This window comes from Saimiri boliviensis, chromosome 2 (genome assembly GCF_048565385.1).
Source record: "Saimiri boliviensis isolate mSaiBol1 chromosome 2, mSaiBol1.pri, whole genome shotgun sequence".
NCBI lineage: Eukaryota > Metazoa > Chordata > Mammalia > Primates > Cebidae > Saimiri > Saimiri boliviensis.
The window spans coordinates 162,843,222-162,859,524 of NC_133450.1; the positions used below are offsets into that span (position 1 = coordinate 162,843,222).

Genomic DNA, 16,303 nt, shown 5'->3' on the forward strand with positions numbered 1-16,303 from the left:
GTACGTAGGCGAGACCACTGCCGAGGGCTAATAATTTCATAGCAGCAGCAGCTAAATTCAATCAACATTTAAATCTATAGGCATCTGCTGCTTCAATTCAGAATTTTAACCCATTGTTAGAGTTCCCCTACATTCAGGCCTAACATCACACATAATTCAGAACTGAAAAATAAACGTCTCATTGACAGATTTCCTAGTTGTGCTATTAACACGTTATAGTTTTATTTGTAAAGGAAACATCTGTAGTAAAGAACAACAATTCTAACCAATATTTGTTGAATCCAACTATACATCTGTTACTGTATTAGGTATTGGGACCCAAAGAAGGGAAAGGGTTAAGAAGTGGTTGTGGACTCACCTTGTGTTAGCCACAGTAGGTGTTTTCGGACACAGTCCCTGGCCTCAAGAAGTTCAAAACCTAATTATAAAGATAGAAAGTAACAATTACTTTAAAAATATTTTAATCCCTACATTGTCTTTGAGATATATGCTGTCACCCCATATTTCAGTAGAGACTGAGACAGAGAGGAGAAAAAGCAAGCCAGTTAATGAGAAACTGCTATGAATTTTATGAAATACAATCTTTAATTGAAGTAGTGAAATGCCAAACACCAACATGAAAATCTCTATTGTTCACAGGCTATAAAGCAGTGAATATTGACTATTCTTTAAAATGGTGAAGTGAGACTAACATGTTCACCATAAAATGGCCAAATTGCCTTCTTACAACAGCGGTTTCATCAAGTCCACAAAACACCTTGGTCTGTTGTTTCCTATAATTACATAATACATTTCAGAATATCTATCCTTTGGTCTTTAAATAATGAATGCCCCTAAGTTTTTAAGGGGAACACTTAAACCTTGGCAGCCCAAAAAGCAAATCCTTGCCTATCCTACTCCTTCTGGGACAAATCAGCATGGAAAATTCCATCTTATAGGCATTACATTTATGTGAAAGAATTTCACAATTAATTTGACAAGATCCACACCTCTGAAACATCATATAAAAAGGTACAATGTCTTAATTTCTCAACAGAATCATTTGTACAAGATTTGAAGTCTACCTTAATGATTCTTTTTTGTATTGTTTTCTGAACTGCTTTATTTTGTCTAGTACATTTTTTTCTCTACTCTTTTTAGCATATTAAACTCTACGCCTCCTTCAGTTCCTACCAAGGTTGACAGCTCATGGGGAAAGACTTTTTGACATCCTGCCCCTACTAAATTTCAGTTAGATGAATATCCTAGATGCTCCAGCAAGCTCTGAGTCCTTCCCTATCACACAATATCATGTCACCCTGTGTCGGAGGAAATGGCTAGCTGTTCACCAAAACATTTCCCTTTTCTCCCTGTTTCATAGCCAGACTACATTTTGTAGTTAGATGTGACTACATTCTTCACTGTGGAATACAGTCGTAAGAACATCTTGAACATGATCCTCATTCTGCTTCCCTTACCAATATGTTAAATATTTAAAGACCTAAAGGAGGAAAGGTCCAAAAGACTAAAACAACATGATTCTCCAGCCACAGCTTTCAGGATTACCTCTCACTTCTGCTAATAAGATCTGTTCCCACTAGAGTGTTATATAGGTGACCATTCATCACCTGGTCCTGACTAGGAACATCTATTGGCACTGCATTTTATGTAAATGAGAATTAAATTTCTGTTCTTTAAGCCATTAAAAAGGTGGGTGTTTATTATAGCATTTAGCCTGTTTGGTTTGTTAGATTTCCCTCATTAGATTGTAAACTGTAGTACCCTGTGAATACGGCAACTAGTTTTGTCTTATTTGGGGTTTTAGCTGAGCCCCTGACACAGTAAATAGCACGCACTTACCATCTCTCTCTCTCTGTTTTCTAAAATAACTTGAATCTTACATGTTAAGATGTATCGTGAAAATTTTATAGGAACTATTATTCTAACTACAGTTATTCCTCTGGGAATAGGGCACATAAGGCTTCATTTAGCACGGGTTCCAACATATCTTTTGCTAAATACTTAAAGGTAAAAACTGATTTTGCTTAAGAGATCTCCCACAGCAAGTGGAACACATCAAAATATGCTTGTAAAACTGTTCTTGTAGGCCTCTATTTGCAGGTTTTTGGTAAGACGCTGAAAGCATTGCACTACCTTAGTCAGAAGTAATGGGCTTGAATGCTCCTTGCTGCAGTTGTGGTAATTTGGAATGTCCTTTGAACCTCTACGGGGATTTAATGCCAATGGAGAGAAAATGAAAGGTAACTTTCTTTCCTTTTCAAAACAATAACCAATCACAGAATCCAAGACCTTCTGCTCTTCACATATTACAATGAAACAGCTTTTGAAGTCTGGATAAAAATAGAGACATCTGACAAGCAATATCAAATCTCAGTCAGCAGACCTCCACGTATTTATTACTGACACTTCTTCTCTCCCTTAGCCACAGAGTCAAACACACTCTATTCACTGATTCCTTTTAGGCAACCAACCACCTGTTTAGGGCCACTTCTAAAAGGTCTCTTCATAAATCTTACCCATCTGTCTCTCTTTACTATTGTCCACTTGCTGGTTAAATTTAGTCTTGCTTAGCAGAACTTAACTTTCAGAGATTTCCTTCCTTTACTTTCAGCCCTACTTAAGCCAAGGGGTTGATCAGATCTCCTGGCTTCCTTTCTGAGTAATGAAGAGGAAACTTTTGCTGCTAGACATGCAAATGCCTTTTCATCTGGAGTAGAAAATCCTCAAGCTCTATTCCATTACTCATTTAGATGATTGCTGAATGGCACCTTTAAACTAGATTTTATGGTTGCTTTATTAAATTTGTAGTTCACTCACATTAATGTCAATATATATTAATAAAGCATTTCTCTAGTATCAGGCAAACATGCATTGGATTTACTAGTTGAAGACATTTCTTACAGGTTTTCATAGACATTTCAGACACCTTTATTTTCCTCTCAGGCCAACACCCAACTCTCTTTCTTTTCAAAGTACAAATATCAGTCTAGTTATCTGTTGATCTGGTAGAGGAGACAACAGAAACTATTTAACATTAGTGAGAAATAGAAAAATATGTAATCCTTTCTAAGCCATGCATAATGTCTAGGTCAACTGAGCTTTCTTCACTGTGATCAGAAATTGCAAATTAAGAGATCTCATTTTTTTTTTTTTTCTGAATATAGATGCTAAATTCTCATGAAGAGAAAAAAAAAGGATTTTCAGCAATTGGTTTGGCTCAAGTAGGCAGACCCCAGTTCACAGAACATGAGCAATATGGGGTAAAGAATAAAATGGGCAAGAAGGAAATAAAGATAAGGGTTCTTTCATTTCCCTGTTGTCTGCCAAAATTCTGACTGGTTGTTATGCTTGAGGAAACTGTAAGAGCTGAAGACTGTAACTTTCACGGGAAGATCTGTCCATGGTGGGGCACAATCTGACCAGATACAATTTATAGTATTTGTATTGTTCATGGATCCTGGGCAGCATAGCGAGACCCCATCTCTACAAAAAATACAGAAAGCTAGCTGGGGATTGTGGCATGCACCTGCAGTCCCAGCTAGTCAGGAGGCTAAGGCAGGAAGATCCACTGAGCTCTGAACTGCTGCACTCCAGCCTGAACAACAAGATCCTGTCTCTCTCACACACACACACACACACATGTATCCAAACACATCTGTGTGTGTGTGTGTGTGTGTGTGTGCATGCACATGTGAGCACATGGCATCCCTTCTGTTATAAACTGAAATTTCCAAATTTCAATGACTCATGATTATATTACATGAAATTTAATAATTAAAACATTTCACATCTGAAAAGGTATTTCAACAGAAACACTGAAATTTATTTTATATACTATATCAGAATGATTTTCACTCTATTTAAATTCAAAAAAGTTTACTTTCTATGAAGTTTTTTTCTGCTGCTCACCCTATTCTACAGCATTCCCCTAAATTCTGATTATCAAAATAACATGTAATTTTAAAGCAGATTCTCATTAGTGCAAGTAACTGTGACCTTTTTAAGTAGCTTAAAATTACATATTAAAGATATTTCATTAGGAAGCTTTCATTCTCTTTCATTTAGAATTGTTTGCACATACTTCTCGTCAGTCACTGTACTCCAATTTTCTGATTCAAGTATAAAGATAGTCCTCTGCATTACCTTAAACACTAAGTAAGCAAAATTCCAGGAAAAAAATAAGCTTTGAAATACCTAAAGGTACCTGTCTTATCAAATTGTCAAGTCCCTTCTTCATGTGCAGTTTGTACAAGAGAAAGTCAAGACAGATGAATGAAAGAGTGTGGTTTTAAGCTTTGCTTGGCAAACATGTTAGACTTCTTAAGTGGCATAGCTTGTCTTTCCTCCCTCCCTCCCACCTACCCTCTCTTTCCCCCTCTCTCTCGACCTTGTTCTAATGACATCCCTTATAGGTTTCTTGTGAAATAGATTGATTTGGAGCTGTGTTAACAACAACAACAACAAATACTACTGCAACCCACATTGCAACAAATGATATATAAAATGATAAATAAATTGTACCTCTCATGACTAAAGAATAGAGGGTTTCTATGGTGGTGGTGTGTTGTGTGTGTGTGTGTGTGCATGGGTATGTGTGTTTCCACGTGACAATATTAAAAGAACAAGCAGGACTTCTTGGGAGCCTGAGTCGTTTTTTTCCCAAATAAGTTAAAAGACATTTTAAATTTTAAAAAATCAATATATAATGTGCTTATAGAAAAGTACATAATGAATCATATAAAAGAAATGCCAAAACACATGGAAAAGAAACACCACCCACATCAAGATATAGAACATTTCTAGTACTACAGACTTCATGCCTACTTCCAAACCCACTTTTTCCTCCTCACCAAAGGTAAAGAAATGCTATCTTGACTTCTGACCTATGGTTTAGCGCTGCCTTGACCCTTATGCAAATGTAATCAAGTATCACATGTATTTTGTGTCGGCCTTCTTCCCTTAACATTAAAGTTGTTGGTTACATTCATGTTGTAATTTGTCAAATGTCTGAATATACAGTATCACATTTTATGTATCTATTCTATTGCTGATGGATATTGGGCCATTTCCAGTTTAAAGCAATTACAATTAATGCTGCAATAAACAGTCTTGTAGATATTTCTTGGTATGCATGCTGTATATAATGAGGAGTGGAATTGCTGGATCATCTGGTTATGCATATGTTCAATTTCAATAGATAATGCCAAACTGTTTTCCAAAGTGGTTGTAGCAATTATAGCTTTCCTGCAATATAGGAGTGTTTTCTGTTGTATAACATCTTTGCCAATAATTGGTAGAAGTATTTGCTTTGAAAGTCTAAGTTAGGTTACTGAAAGAGGAGAGAGGGAATGAAGGCTTGGACTAGAAAAGGGAAGACACATGACCTCGGATTCAGTTGACTGGTAGAAGAATGAAAGTTGTGCCATGAGTAGTAAAGATTCTAATGACACTTTCAAGGATTTTCCCTAGAAATAGGGGGAAATCCTTGAAGGGCTGCAGGATCTAACTAAAGACATGATGTTCTGTGGAATTATGAGACTGGAGATCAACCTGGGCACACACTTTTAGTGCAAAATAAATTATGTGTGTGTGTTGTGTGCATGGATGTCTTGGAGTCTTTTCACAGGCAAATAAAAACAACACACAAAGTGGAAAGACACTCTTTACACGTGAAAATCATCAGAAATTCCTAGGGTGATGAATTAAAGATGACAAGGACCACAAGAGTAGAAGCTAGCCATGAAGAACTACCTAAAATATAAGTTTGTTCTGAATTACGTCTTATTCTTTTTGTAATATATTTTGAACATGGTATGTATCAGAAAAGATGAAAATAGAATTCCACTATTTTCAGGTATGGGGAATTTTCCATAGGTGTTTACTGAGCTGTTTTAGTAAGTGATTGCTTCATAAGGTAATTATTTTATAATTATCATATAGAAAGTGCTTTTGAAAAAATACCCTGTAGAGTCAGGAAAAATCATAGAATTTTATAGTTGAAAGAGGTCTTGAACAACATCTAATTAAACCTCATTTCACAGATGAGGAAGTCGAGGTGCACAGTTGCTCACTGATTTGATTCGGCTAATGTAGTAGTTAACTGCAGATACAGAAGAATTTAGGCCTTTTAATCCAGAAGACATTCATCATAAATTCATTTTATAAAACAAACATTGAATTTTTATTAATTCGCTTTTCTTACCTGGTCTATTCCTACACCTCCTTCAGATCTCATCAGGGGTTAGCTACTCCAAATCGTCCTCTGTGATCCCTTCTCTCCTTAAATCTATGTGAGATGCTTCTAGTATGTCTTAACACTTTATAATGATTTCTATTTTGTAGTAGTCTATATACTTATCTCTCTGCCCACTATAATGAAAAAGCAGGAAATAGGAACTGCCTTTTATTTTTTTTCTGTTTTTTGTCCTCAGGATTTTGGATAAGCCTAGTATTCAGTGATAAATGGTAAATCTTTTTTAAATGAATAAACAGTTCAAAATCTGGCTCTTGCTTTTGTTGCTATGCACTCAGTTAAGTGGAAGTGAAATATATTATTCTACCCATTGGGTTGCTTTTTGGGGCTGTTCATTGATATTTCCATTTCTCATTTTTCCAGGAACATGGTTGAAGTGATCCTCCTTGTGCCTCTGAAATTAGTGTGGCTGTATAATTTGAGCAGAAGTATCACATGTCCCTTCCATATAGAAACCTTTAATAGCCAGTTATAATTTGCCCCTTCCTCTCTCCTGGCCCGGTGATGTTGGAGACTTTCTGAGTGAGGACTACATGAGAAGAATTTGTAGCCAATTGCTACGGTTTGAATGTGTCCTCCAAAGTTCATGTGTTGGAAACGTAATCCCTATTGTAACAGTATTGGGAAGGTCAGACCTTTAAGAGGTGATTAGGTCATGAGGTTATTAGGTCACTCTGCTCTCATTTTTAGATTAATGCTGTAATTGTGGGAGTGGGTTAATTACTGCAGGAGTGAGCTCTTGATAAAAGGATGAGTGATATGGACTGGCTGTGGCCCCACTCAAATCTCAACTTCAATTGTATCTCTCAGAATTCCCATGTGTTATGGGAGGGCCCCAGGGGGAGGTAACTGAATCATGGGGGCCAGTCTTTTCCATGCTATCCTTGTGATAGTGAATAAGTCTCACAAGATCTGATGGGTTTATCAGGGGTTTCTGCTTTTGCTTCTTCCTCATTTTCTCCTGTAGCTGCCATGTAAGAAGTGCCTTTCACCTCCTGCCATGATTCTGAGGCCTCCCCAGCCATGTGGAACTGTAAGTCCAATTAAATCGCTCTTTCTTCCCAGTCTCAGGTATGTCTTTGCCAGCAGCGTGAAAACAGACTAATACAATGAGTGAACGCCTTTTCTCTCTCCTTCTCTTCTGAATTCCACAATGTGATGACACAGCACAAAGGCCCTATGAAGACACTAACACCTTGATATTAAACATCCCAGGCCCCAGAACTGTGAGCGAGTAGATTTCTGTTCTTTACAAATTATCCAATCTCAGGTATTTTGTTACAGCGGCATAAAAGGTACTATCACACCAACCCATGAGAGGTAAGCGGTGTGATTGAGAAACAGAACTATGTTACCGTAAGCAAAAAGATTTTAGAGTTATTACTGCCTTATAACCCAGTACATCCTGGCTAATTACTGGGACGAGACTTTGGGGACTGTTGGAAGGGAGTGAGCCTATTCTGCATGTGAGAGAAGCCTGAACCATACAGTCCAGAGGCTGAACTGTCAGATACAGCTTTGAAAATGGATCCCGAAGATTCTCATCTCCTGGCATTCATATACTTGTGTAACCTCCTCCCCTTGAATGTGGGATGGAGCCAGGGGCTTGCCTCTAACAAAAATAATGCTGCAAAAGTGATGGAAAGTTGCTGATTAGATTATAAAAAGACTGTGGCTTCGTTCTGGCTGCCATGTCACATTCTGTGTCTTGGAGCCTTTGGTCTGGAAAAAGCCAGTTGTCACATGATAAGTAGCCCTATAGAAGGGTCCATGTAGCAAAAGGTTAATTGCTTTGGCTTACAACAGAGAATACTGAAGGCTTGTCAGCAATCCTTTGAATGAGATAGGAAGGAGATCTTCTGAGCCTTACCAGAAGCCATGTTACTGAACTTGACAATGGGTCTTCCTTCATTTGGTCCTTGAAATGACCCCAGTCCTGGCTGATACCCTGATTGCAGTCTTGTGAGAGGTCCTGAGCAAGAGGTAGTCAGCTAATGAAGCTACCTCCACTTGTGACCTACAGAAACTGTGAGCTAAGAAAAGCCTGATTTAAGTTGCTATATTTGGGGTAATTTGTAATGCAGCAATAGATAACTGACACATTGTATGAGTATTTCCCTATCTAAGTATACTGGCCCAATGTGACAAACATTATGTCACAGATGCCTGATGATGAAGTTGAAAGCAATTCTTTATTTATTGCAGCATTGAAATATGGTGCACTACATGAACAAAAAGCCATGTAAAAATCAAATGTTTACTTTAGTTTCTTGAATCAATTAATTACATAAAGCTTATATAGGTATGAGCAAGCATCCCTAAATGTAAATAAGATATAATTAAACATACACTATCAATAGTAATCAGTATTTAGGATACTGGAATGTTGGGGGTATTTTGTATCTCTGATTTTTGCAGATAACAGAAAACTTGATTTGCCTGTTAAGGAGAAACATGGGTTTTTATTAGACCATATTCATGTTGCCCCAGTATAAACTGACTTTTACTTAAAGAGCTAACCCAATTCTCTTACTGCTTCTGAAAAATTTATCAAAATATGATCAAAGGAGTGCAGGGACAGTGTGAGACTGGGACTTTCAGGCTATTTTGAGTCATCTGAATCTAAAAACGAGAGCATGACACCTACACTTTTCCCATAGTTGTTCAATATCAGGAATCTAGGACAGTGTCTGTTCAGTAAATCAGAGACTTAATGTTAAATTTTATATAGCAAAGATTTAAAAAAAGCTGTAAGAAAAAATTACAAAGTGTTGGGAGAAAGCAGGAGTGCAATGCTCATAGAAAAAAATAAACTTGAGAGCTGAAAATCTTCCACTAGCTATCTGATGACAATACAGTGAAGCAGGAGCTCCAAACAAGGGACCTGCTTCAGTAGTAGGCTGATAGAACACTCGGAAGACAGGTATCCTAGGGATTGAAAGGTTTTTCATAGGTGACTACAATTGTTTTTACATGTTTGAAGTCAGACTGGTTTTAATCCCAACAGAAATTTCTAATGAATACTGCATTTTCTGTGGAAGCAACAATGTATAATTCCCCTTTATTCTTGTTTGTTACTACAAAGGACTCTGTCTCAGAGGGCTTTGATTAAAATGATGAGACAAAGAATAAAACAAATAGAGAGTCCGTTAAATGCCTGCCTGAAACCAGAGCCGCACCACTTAATATGAAAGACTCTTCAAAACCAGTAATGAAATAATCATCCTTTTTCCGTGACTGATAAGAAAATGAAGGCAAGATGTAGATTTGGGAAAACTAATTTACACTGGAGGAGGGAAGAAGGGGAAGAAGGGCAACTACAGAAAATCAACTGTTAATAAATATCAGAGACTGCAGAGAAGTCACGAGATAAGCTGCAGCATATGTTCCTCCAGTTAGAAAATGGCAATCATTTCTCTGAGAAGAGAAGCTGATAAGGTCCCCTCCCCTCCACCGTGCAATCATTTTGCATTTTATATTATTTGAAAAGAGCTTGATTATTTTCCTTTGAATGAAACTAGATTGATTCACATTTACCTGTCAACACAATGTTCCATTCCTCTGTTTTGCTTGTCTATTTAAAGGCATATGACCTGACTATGAAATTCCATATACAAACGTTCAGTTAAATGTAAGTAAATAAAAATGAGTGACCCGTTTGCATTTTTGCATTTTAAATATTTGATGTTTTTATTTCTGGTAGCAAATTATGCTAAATTAGAATCCACTGATTGATAAATACGACTAACATGCAGTAATGAATTGAGGTCATGTATATTGCTTGACTCAAGGTCAGATACGATCATTAAAAATCATATGTGGAGGAAAAAGCTGCATGTGAACATGATAATTATGCTATTTGAAGTCAATTTTAAGGGCGGAAATACAACATACCATCTCCTCCTGTTTTTTAAACTTGAAAAAAGTGTAAGTACACTCATGCATCACTTGATGACAGGAATCCATTCTGAGAAATGTGTCGTTAAGCAATTTTGTATGTACATCACAGAGTGTACTTACACAAACTTACATGGTGTAGCCTACTACATACCTAGGCTACATGGTATAGCCTATTGCTCCTAGGCTACAAGTCTGTACATCATGTTACTGTACTGAATACTATAGGCCATTGTAGCACAATTGTATGTATTTTTGTATCTAAACATATCTAAGCATAGAAAAGGTGCAGTAAAATGTGATCCAAAAGGTAAAAAAATGGTACACCTGTGTAGGGCATTTACCATGAATGGAACTTACAGGATGGAAGCTGCCCTGGGTGAGTCAGTAAGTGAGTACTGATTGAGTGAACGTGAAGGCCTGGGACATTACTGTGCACAACTGCAGTCTTAGACTTTATACATCCTATAAACTTTGACTACACGAAATTTATTTTAAACCATTTATTTTCCTCAATAATACATTAACCTTAGATTACTTTAACTTTATACATTTTTCAAAACTTTTTGACTCTTTTCTAATCACAGCTTAAAACACAAACATACAGCTATACAAAAATATTTTCTTTCTTTATATCCTTATGAGCTTTTCTGTGTTAAAATAATCTTTGTACTTTAAAAGAAAATTGTTAAAAACTAAAACATGAACACACCTATTAGCCTTGGTCTACACAGAGTCAGGATCATCAATATCATTGTCTTCCACTTCCATATCTTGTACCACTGGAATTCTTCGGGGGCAATAACAGGCATAGAGCTGTCATCACCTGTGATAACAATGCCTTCTTCTGGAATACCTCTGAAGGACCTGCCTGAGGCTATTTTACAGTTAACTTTTTGTTTATAGGTAGAAAGAGTATGCTCTAACAATTAAAAGTATAGCATAGTAAATACATAAACTAGTAACACAGTCATTTATTATCACTATCAATTATGTACTGTACTTAATTTTATGTGTTCTGCTTTTATAAAACTGGCAGTATATAGGTTTGTTACTCCAGCATCACAACAAACATATGAATAATGTGTTGTGCTACAATGGCTATGGTGTCACTGGGTGATAGGAAACTTCAGCTCTGTTACAATCTCATGGGACCACTGTCATGTACTTGGTCTGTTGTTGGCGAAACATTGCTCTTCAGCACATGACTGTATTGCTATCTATATACATAGATACATACATATATGTATCTATATACATATATACATGCATACCTATATATACAGCTTTTAAAACAAATTGTCAAGCTGACATAGTGTTAGCACTCCAAGCTAAGGAAACATGAGCATAAATCTTGGATAAAGAAAGGTAACTTACATGGAATCTCAATTTCAGTATGTTGTTTAAATAATTCACAAAGAACATTTAGTTGAAAATACACATTTGCAAAATAAATCAAAATATTCTGTATGTGAAATACAGAACTGATGCTTTAAAAGATGAAACATTGGGTGGTAAGAGCTGTGTCTACTGTCAACAGAATATCTAGTTTAGTCAAAATACAGGCCAGCTGGTCACATCCCTAGTAAGCCAATGGGAAGACATTTCTTGGGGATCAAGCAAGGACTATGCTGGTTTCTGGTTCAGTATGTTTTTCAGTGTGCTGATATTAACACAAAGTTTTGCCATTTTGGTACTCTGCATTAAAGCATTTATTTTCCTTAATTCATCACACAACTGGAAACCTTTCAACTGAATGGAGCATTTGCTGCCTACAGAGTCTGTGGTATTGTTGCTGTTAGCTAGACCTTAGCAGTGTTTCTCAGCCATCAACATTTTTAAATGGAAAAAAAATGTGTATACAAAGACAATTTTAGAAAGTACACATGGTCTGTAAATTATTTATAGTGCTTAAGGACTGAAAGAGCTACAGGCTGTCAAGAGTAAGAAAAGAAAATTAACTAAAATGTAGTGTTGAAAACAGACTTGTGGGCTGGTCATAGTTTCATCATGATTAATTACAAATGCTACATAAATGCCGATATTTGGAAAATATTTTTAAAAGTCTGAGAATCCTAAACTCTCCTTTTCTTAACTAAAATATTTTGAAGAATTAAAAGATAAAAGACTGTACAGTTTGGAGGTTAGTCCTTTGGACATAAGAGGAGGCGGCTGAGATTCTAGCCCATGTTTGGCCACTTGTTACTTACGTGAGGACTTAGCATACCTGACCTCCAATGATCTCCTGTGAAAGATAAGAGAAGTATCTGCCCATAAGAATACGTATGTGGGAGTACACTGTAAAAATCACACGATCCAAAACATGAGTAATTTCTATTACCAATATTTTAAGGTTTCTTCCTACTTCTTGGGACACAGAGAGAAATTATACAAAATAGTCATGTTTGATCAAGCATGAATTTTTGGTTCCGTCCATCAATTCATCCATCATCCACCTAATTGATCCTTTGATATTTATTAAGCATTAGTCTAGGCAAATAACAAATCTCCTTGCTCTGAAATAATTCAGAAATGAACAACACAATATCTCTGCCCTGATATGCCTTTTAGTTTAATGGAGATGCTCATTTCTAAGGTACCAATGTTGTGTGCATACACTGTCTTTTGTAAGGAATGATTAAATAATTTTGCTCTAAAGTCATACAGGTCTAGGATTCTAATCCCATCCCTAATCTACTTTTTACGGTTATGCCATTTTAAACAAATAACTTTATTTTTCTAAGTCTTATTATCCTTACAGGTAATGTGCACTCAAATAATACTTAATTCATAGGGTTGTCATGAATACTAAATGAAATAATGCATGCAAAACATCGAGCATACTTCCTGTCTTGTAATATGTATGCAATAAATAAATATTCACTATTTCTCTTTGGCCTTTTTCTTACCCTAATCTCTGTGTCTCCCCCTAAAAAAGAGCAAAGCAACAACTGATAAGGACCTGGCCTGCTGCTGTCTTTCAGGCCCTGTTGTTGCTACAACTGGCCTGGCCCTCACAGCTGATTCTTGCTATTCTCTTGTTGAACAGAAGCAATTTCATGGAATATCAATATCAGACAAGGTCAATCTTTGACCATGATAGATCTAGACACAAACAAGATCACTCCCTAATCGTTTCTGAAAATAGACAAAAAACATAATAATATTGTTAAACCAAAAAATGACCAAACATCCCCCAACCTTGTTAATACATGTAACAGTTACTTCTCTACCAATTACTGTTTTAACCTCACTCAGCCTTTCTTCCTTCTGAATAAAATTATAGTACCAAATGATAGAGTTGTTTTCATTTTCTGGAAGCATCTAATCTAGAGCAAAGCCACACCCTCTTACACTTTCTCCCAAAGCACTTAGCAGAAACCTGAATCCTACAGTATTAACAAATCCTATCATTCTCTTACTGAAATCCCCATAGGACCTCATGGCATGTGTTCTTCCATGCCACAATGAGCACTAAACTCAACCTCTTTGACTGCTGGTGATCCTCAGCTGGAGTGCATTGACACTGTTACACACCTATCATCTGTGTTGCCTCCACATGTTGTTATTTTGAGATGGAATCTCACTCTGTCACCTAGGTCCGAGTGCAGTGGTGCAATCTCGGCTCACTACAACATCTGCCTCCCGGGTTCAAGTGATTCTCCTGCCTCAGCCTCTTGAATAGCTGGGATTACAGGCACGTGCCACCACATCCAGCTGATTCTGTATTTTTAGTAGAGGTGGGGTTTCACTATGTCAGCCAGGCTGCTCTCAGTCTCCTGATCTCAAGTGATCTACCCACCTCGGCCTTCCAAAGTGCTGGGATTACAGGCATGGGCCCCTGTGCCCGGCCTATTTTTCTTTTCTGCTGAATTTATCTTCCAGTCTACACTGGCTTCCTTTTCCTGTCACCACTCCTTTCATGTTTCAGATACTCAATCAATGATTTTTGAATGAATGAATGTTCCCTTTCTATATTTCTATTTTGTATCTTTCTTCTTTATCACAGCCCCAGTACAAACAAGCTTTAGGAAAATAATTGGCTCACCACTCTATCAGACATTGAGCAGGGAATTGCATAGCATCAAGTCTTTTAATACCCAAGTCTCTTAAGGCATTGGCAGGACTAATCTAGAAAAATAATAATTTCAGGTAGGTGTTGTGCAGTGAAAGAACACAAAAAGACTACTTATTGTATAAGGGAATAAAAGCGTGCATTTAGGTTTACTTCTATTTTTGATAAAATATAAGTTTTATATTTTTTAGTCTTTTAAAAATATCTGGTTGAGCTCACTTATTATTTTAATTTAACTTAACACTGTGGCTTTGTATTTCTTTAATCTTGTTTAGTTTTCACGAGGAGATTTTTAGGCTATAAACACACATATGCAATTAACTGGGTTGAAAACATACACCAGAAAATCAAACCAAACTTAGAACATATGTTTGGATGATTTTTGTACCCTAAGTGTCCATTTAAAGTTTCACTGGAAATTAACCCTTGTGTGAGCAATTTTGTAGCCCTCTGTCAAATAGACTTAATTTTGTCTTTTTTATTTCTTTTATTTCTTTACATAGCACAGGATCACTTAGAATTTGTATAACTTTGAGAACAGATGAAGCTCCTGGAAGACAGATGAGATGTGGAAACATACCACTTATTTTTCTGTTTTTCTGCTGCTCTCAAGTCAGTCTCTAGAATTTTAGTTAATTTCTTCTCCATGAATATTTTTCAGTGACTCAGTTTGGAATGCTTGAGATTTGGCATTTCATTGTGCTGGATTACTGAGGAATATCAGCCCAAATGCAAACTTAGGAGTCAGATTTAACCTGGTCTGAAATTCCCATATGTTCTAAAATAAAAATAAAGTAGATAGATGCCTTATGATTCAACTGAGTTAAGAGTGTCCATAATCAGTGTCTTACCTTAATGGAAAATATCTGATTTGCCCTGAGATAGATGACTGCATACAGCATATCTTCAAATAAGAAGAGGTAAATGAACAGAACTTGTTAATTGGTTTCTATATGCATCCCATTATGGAAGGTCTGCTTTTGATTCTAAGGTCAGACCTCTGACTTATATATTCATCATAGCAGCTTGGGTGATGTTTTAGAGAAATTCTGAGCCATGGCAGAAGGATATAATTTATGATTAAATATTTATATAGTACCAAAGATATGTGGCAGCAGGTCAATTGATATCCACAAGGCTTACATTGAAAGATGGCTGAGACCCAAAGGGCTTCCCTGATAATGAGTATATAAGGAGACACAATATTATCCCTCTAGGTAAAAAAAGAAAGAGCGAAGAATGATTAGCTGTTCCTAGAATACTTTGTAATATATGTATAACTAAGTTGATTCCTTAAGGAAGGGCTCTTTGCTCTATTTGTATATTACTGGGATAAAGATTTACTGTAGAAAACATGGAAGAACTTTAAGCACATGCTTTTACTCAGATAAGGTTCTGTTATGCCAAATACTTGTTAGATACCTTAAGTAAAGTCCCTAACACAATTGCTCTTCTGTATGCCCTATGGCACACACCTGAATCCTCACCCAGAAAACTCAAGTCTATAAAATGCATCTATACTGGGAGAATTCACATGCAGTGATATGCTGCTATGAAGCGCTAATTAGAGGAATGAAGATAAGACTAAATTAAAACAAATGGTGAGAACTTATAAAAGTGTTATAAAGAAAACCAAGATCAATTTAAACCTAGAGAAAGTTTTAGCCACAGATCGCCATGTTTGGAATGATGAATATAAATAGGTTAAATAGAATTTTTAAAATACTTTAGAAATATGCCTAGAGTCACAGAGCATTTATAATATACAAGTCAATTTCCTAAAGAAAGGTAAGGTAGATTTAAATTTAAGTTTTTGAAAATAATTTTATTAGAAATAATCTAAAGTAACTTATATATGAATTATAAATGTTATATATATATATATATATATATATATATATATATATGGCTGAAATCTTATTTACAAGAAAGAATGGCCCTGCTGTGATGACCAGACTTAGCATTAGAGAATTTGCTTTATGATTCCAGCTCTCCTACTTCCTAGAATTGTGGGTTAGCAAGTCTTTGAAACTTAGTTTCCGATTGCAAACTGGCAGTGCCTATTTACCTACATAAAG

General features: G+C 36.3%; 1 protein-coding gene across 38 annotated transcripts in view; it reads right to left on the minus strand.

Moving 5' to 3' along the window:
• PTPRD (protein tyrosine phosphatase receptor type D) overlaps positions 1 to 16,303 on the minus strand; it is a 2,307,989-nt gene that overhangs the window by 882,215 nt on the left and 1,409,471 nt on the right. For all 38 annotated transcript variants that reach the window (XM_074394799.1, XM_074394802.1, XM_074394800.1 and 35 more), the window contains one exon: positions 359 to 418. The gene's annotated coding sequence lies outside the window, so the exon portion shown is untranslated. The remainder of the gene's footprint in view (positions 1 to 358; positions 419 to 16,303) is intronic.